The following is a 6,451-nucleotide window of genomic DNA, read 5'->3' as shown; positions in this document are numbered from 1 at the left end:
AAAATATTTGCTTTCAACTTTTGACCCACCAACCTTTCCGCACCAATTCTGATTGTTCAAAAAAAGTCTGCCAACTAAGATAGACTACAACAGCCTAAACATTAAGACCACAAGCAGCAATTACGGGTTGAGCATAACATTAATTCCGAAAGGTAGCATTCACCCACATATCGAAAAAGATATGTGAGCACAGGAAATTGAATTGTCGTGTTCAAGAGTTGCAAAACTTGTGAGTATTACATTTGCAATATTTTCTTTGTGAGAGTGCCTGTAGTCAGAAAATGGTGCCGGATATTCTAAATAGGTGTAACTTCAGGTGTTTGGATACTAAAACAAAACTTTTATTAGTTCACAAATCCGAAAAAAAGACCCACACAAACTGCAACAGGACAAATGTTTTGCAGTACTGTGAGTGTGCAAGCAGTAATAGACAATCATTTCTTAAAATTTTGACAGACTTGGTGTGAAAAGGCCTTTAATCGGCAGAAATCAACCTAGCTCTATTATCTCATATATTTAAAGGTACAATAGGTAAAATTTTTGTGTTAAGACATTGTTACAAGACCATTGTAAATCCCTTCCTATCATTGAAAAAGGCTCACTGACATTAAATTAAAGGAATTTGGCAGACGCTCTTATCCAGAGCGACGTACAGTTGATTAGACTAAGCAGAGACAATCCTCCCCTGGAGCAATGTAGGGTTAAGGGCCCAATGGCCGTGCAGATCTTATTGTGGCTACACTGGGGATCGAACCACTGACCTTGCTGGTCCCAGTCATGTACCTTAACCACTGCGCTACAGGCCAATATGTTGACTCACCCTCTGCCTGTGTGTATCGTCCGTGTACCAAAACATTGTACAGCTGTAAAATTATTCAAGCTCATTGGTTGAAAATTGGTTCCAATTGCCATAGCCAATGGCGTTTCAACATCAGCACAAAGAAAGGGGAGAGATAAACAGTGTTGTGGTTTGAAGGTGTTTGTTGCTGCAATTCCATTCTTGACCACTAAAATGGTGGAATGAAAAACTGAAATGACCTATTGTACCTTTAAGTGTGATTTTAATGGTTTCACACAGTCCTGGCTGTAATAGTAAATTGTATATACTGTATGTACCTGTAGTTAGCTAATGAACCAGCTAGCTGTACTATAGCTATACTCTTCTATATGCCTTTCTACATTTGTAGTGGTCATGCACCATGTGCTGAAGTAATGTGTGTGAATGTTAGTGTGTGTGTGTGTGTGTGTGTGTGTGTGTGTGTGAGAGAGAGAGAGAGAGAGAGAGAGAGAGAGAGAGAGAGAGAGAGAGAGAGAGAGAGAGAGAGAGAGAGAGAGAGAGAGAGCGAGAGAGAGAGAGAGAGAGAGAGAAAGAGAAATTGATAAGTGCGTGAATGTGTGAATTTGGTTGGGTGGATCTAGGATAAAGGCATGCTCAAATTTACTGCACCATAAAATGATGACCCTATGGAATGCAGAGAACAGAAATTATTGTTTGGATGGCAGTGTGTCTGACCCTAAACAGTAGCCACAAACTGCACATAAAATAGGTGACCTTATTTTAATTTCAGTAAATTATTGAATTAAATGTAAAGCCACTGAAAAGAAAAAAAACATGGTAAATGGTAGGTTTAATAATGTCCAAATGGTTCAGTAACTCATTGCTGCTTTGCTGCTTTGAAAATAATGTCTTCACATGAAGATACATGGGGAATTGTGCAACATGACTTCTATGGCAAATTGAATGATGTTTGTTAATGCAGAGATATGCAGTTTGTTCATGTCTTTTATTGTAGTTCCATGCCCTTTTGAAATTGCTACGTGCTGAGGTTTAGACCACAATATTCCCTCTCTTTGTATCAATTGTATGATTTTTTCCATTGTAATTATGTTCATAGTGCAAGAATGAGTTTTTGATATAACCAATTGTGTAAGGGAGGAGTGGCACAGCCAGGTCACACAGAGCAATGATGGGCGGAGTGTTGTGTTTAAGAATGTCACGGTCTCATAATGGCAGGTCAGCTCCAGATCAAAGACATAAGGGCCAAATGCTCAAATTTTGTAAATAGACATGACACATTTTGCATGTTAATTTAGTGTCCAGTCAATGTTTCATCACATGGTATTTTCACTTCTTACCACCTGAAACAGAGTGTATTTATGTAAATGCTTCAGGGTGATAACGTGATGCCAGATTGAACTTGCATCAAAACTTAGATGTTGTTTCATGTCATGTCAGATTTGAATTGCAGCCTGCTTTGAAACCTTTATCACTACCTAGGGGCAGATTGGCAGAGCTACAAAAAATGTGCTTCAAATTTGGAAGAATAAGTTAGTCCGTGGTTTAAACCAATTTCTCTCCTGTCACTTTTAAATGATGATTAAATGAGGTCAATGTAAGGTCATGTACATATTTTGCTAAACATTGTCCTAAATATTGATTGTCCAGTGTAATTATTGAAGGGTCATCCATCCTTTTTGGCCCCTCACCACATACATACACACACACACACAGTGCCAATGCCAAGGATACAATAATAATAATAAAGAGTATATTGTTTAATTTTGTACTCAGAAGATCTTAAAATAGTAAAGTAGATGGCTCCAACATATCTGAATGAACAAATCACAAAATGGTTTGATCTAGTTTCGGCATCCAATTAAAGCACTCATGTAGCATTGTTTGTTTATATTTGGGGATTTACGTATATACAGTATGTAGGCTTCCTTATATAGCATCAGTGCTTTTAACTATTGCTTTGATTAGTACGTTTGTAGGTTTTGTCTTGATATTTTACTTGGTACTCTTTTTTTTTGCACATGCTGTCCCTTGTTCCCTTGTTATTATTAGAATTTTTTAAGATACTCTGCACTCTGGAAAGGTACTATATAAATAAATTTCATATTTCATATTTTTTACATACATGTGCATATCAACGCTGAAATGTAAAAAAATAAAATTTAAGCAGATTCCAGTTCAATAAAGTTAATTTCAAAGCAACACAACTTCTCTACTGTAAGTGACTGTTTGTGTCTGCGCAGACATGCGTGTGTGTGCATGATTGTTGATATCAAGTCTTGGTTTTTTCTCCTTCATATACTTTGATCCACAAGTAAATGCAAGTGTCTTTATACTTCTTTAGTTATATGTAGTGATAGCTGAATTTATCAAATTGTGTATGTCAAAATAATGGACATCCTGTATTCTCCGTTCTGCAACAAGAATATTGTGTCACACCACTGGGGCTCTTAGTCATAGAATATACTCCCAGAGTGATGACACACAGAAGAATTGTTTAAAATCTGTTATCTCATCCCCCGCTCTGAAAAATGCATAGTGGAATTAGAATCATTCAACTTCATTATTGCAATCCATCATGCTCGAACTACAGGATCAGAATATTATTTGCAAATTAACCTTTGAATGCATGGAATATCACAAGATGGGTGGGGTTACAGGAAGAACGGGGTGAATTAAGCACTTTTTGTCATGCTCCAGATAACGCTTGGCAAAGTAAACAACGACTGTTTTAATTAATAACCAGTACATAATACATAAACTCAATGCACACTATATTGGGTGCACCAGCTCATTAATGCATATAGCCTGCTTCTCCAAACTACAAATTATGTGGCTGTGACTCAATATATAAAGCATGCAGACATGGTGAAGAGGTTATTCAAAGTGCAGCAGATGAATGAATTTCAAAAATATCAACAGAAATTGGTCAGAAAAATAGATCTGTGAGGTGTAAACTTCATAGAATTTTTAGGAACTTGCATAGCTTGAACAGTTCTAGTGGCCTTTTGCACACTGATCTGATTCCTTACTTTCCTGTTTGGATAATGCACTGCTGTCATTGTTTCACACTGGAAAAATGCTACACTGTGGAAAATAAAGTAAATATATCCGCTGTCTCATTTGGTATCGGTTATCGGGTTCTCCATAATGTCAGCACCGTTCAAAAATAAAATGTTGCCTGTTCCTTGTATAACTAGAGGAATGTGTGTCCTATTTCATGCTGTCAGCAGAGTAGGCAGCATGCATGATATTTAATTAATTTATGCAGCCAGCCTTTTCATGCATAGTGTCTGCCAAACAAATAGGTCTCAGAAATCACATTGCCATTCCTTTCTAGTTTGTTAGGATTTTCTGATGAAAAATCTATGGGAGAAATAAATTATTTTTCCAAATTCCTTTAAAATAAATTTTGATATTTGAATGTTTGTGGATGAAACAAATATTGTTTTTGATACAAATTATAGAATAATAATATACACTCAGTGAGCGCTTTATTAGGTATTTATTTTACTTTGACGTGTTGTATGTTCAGAGATGTTCTTCTGCATACCACTGTTGTAATGTGTGGTTATTTGTGTTACTGTAACCTTCCTGTCAGCTTTGACTAGTCTGGAACTTCTCCTCTGACCTCTCTCATTAACAAGGCATTTCTGCCCACAGAACTGCTGCTCACTGAATGTTTTTTTTCCCACACCATTCTCTGCAAACTCTGAGCATAGAAATCCCAGGAGATCAGCGGTTTCTGAGATACTCAAACCACGCTTCCTGGCAACAACAACCATTCCTGAACCTCTTAACCATGTCTGCATGCTCTTATGCATTTAGTTGCTACCACACGATTGGCTGATTAGATATTTGCATTAACAAGCTAGTGTATATGTCTACCTAATAAAGTGTATATAATATTGCATATAATCTGTGCATATTTAAAAAAACAAATAGCAAACGGCTAAGCGGCTTAGCAACCTGTAGCACAGTAACAGCATCAAACTGGCTGTATTTCTCTATTTACAGCTCGTTGCCATTTGCTGTTGCAGTAGCTGTTAATATGATTTTTTTAAATTCTACTCTGTATAGTTCTACATTTAGAGCGGTGACAAATGAAAGGGAAACCCGGAATAAATCCTGCAGATGCTTCCATACAGGTCTACTGCTTGATACAGTTAAGCAATTAACATTCTATTGTGCTCTGTGAAATTTACTAAAATACCAAGCAGGCCCAGTTTATCTCGATTTTAGATTTGGAACAATCTAAGTGACTTTGAAAGAGGGTTTGTTATTGGAGCATGGATGGCAGGAGCTTCAGTCACTAAAACAGCCCAATCGGCTAGTTATTACTAGTGTTTCAATAAGAACAGTGACTAAACAGTGACATCTGCATTTAGATCAATGGAAATTGGAAATTTAGATCAGTAAATAGGGTCAGATGGTGCACATTCGATGATGGAGTGATGCTCGTGCATTAGTGTGATATGTAGGGAGAAACAGAAGAGCAACTCTTCCTCAGGTGACTGACAATATCAATGCAGGATGTCATCAGATATTTCCAGCAGGAACAGTGGCACATTCAACAATGGGATATTATAGAACATAAATGGCTCATTACAAAGATGAAAGCACATTTGAGATTTGAGAGTTCAGCGCAGCAAAAACATGGGCACTGGTCTACAGAGATGAGGAGAAAAGGGTCAGTTGAGTCATCCTTCACCATATTCTTGACAAGTGAGTGCATGTGTGTGACATACACCAAGAGAACGTTGCTGGGTTTATATTATATCATCATTTTCTAACCCGGGAGGGGGATTTATCTTTCTCTCGATTTGTTATGCTCTTGTAATGGGATTTTAAGACTCTCACTTCAGATTTAATTCATCAATCATTTCATATGCAACGCTTCTTCGTTAGGTTTCTGTTATGCCTTTTGTCCTTGTCATTGTTTGATTACCTATTCTGTAATATCAGGATTTCCCATGATGTGGAATTTGGGGATTTTAAAACTCTCACTTAGATGCAATTATTCCAACATTTCATATGCAATGCTTCTTCGCTAGGTTTCTGTTATGCTTTGACCTCATCATCGTTGTCATTTGATGATCTATTCTCTATTTTGCACATGGTATTACAAGCATTGCTATAATCATTATAAATACATCTTATTTGTGAGAAAACTGCATTCACTGGATTAAGTAAAATGTATTGGTATAAACCTTTAAATGAACATACACTCACTGAACACTTTATTAAGAACATGATACTAGTGGAGCTGTGGTGGCGCAACAGGCTAAGATGCAGCGGACTTGCATTCCCCACACCATTACCCCACTGCCACCAGCCTTGATTGTTGGGCAGGTTGGGTGAGTATATTTGCTTGCACTTTCTGTAAATGTTTGTAGTTTGCTCATAAATCACAGATGTATTCCTTCATTTTATATTTTATTTCACCAGTAGTTAAGGTAGATTTCTTTGGTTTACAGTTTTCTGGCTAACGTTGAAGTTTATTTTGTAATCCATTCAGCCATTTTCAAAACTATCTATTTGCCGGGATTAAACCAAAGAAAAAGCCGTCTTCAACTAATTTATTATCGTTGCCTAAATGCACTGCTAGGTCATTTCAGTACCAAACTAATGTAAAGAATGGCACGCTTCTTGTGC

This window comes from Conger conger, chromosome 5 (genome assembly GCF_963514075.1).
Source record: "Conger conger chromosome 5, fConCon1.1, whole genome shotgun sequence".
Lineage (NCBI taxonomy): Eukaryota > Metazoa > Chordata > Actinopteri > Anguilliformes > Congridae > Conger > Conger conger.
This window is presented reverse-complemented; position numbering follows the sequence as displayed.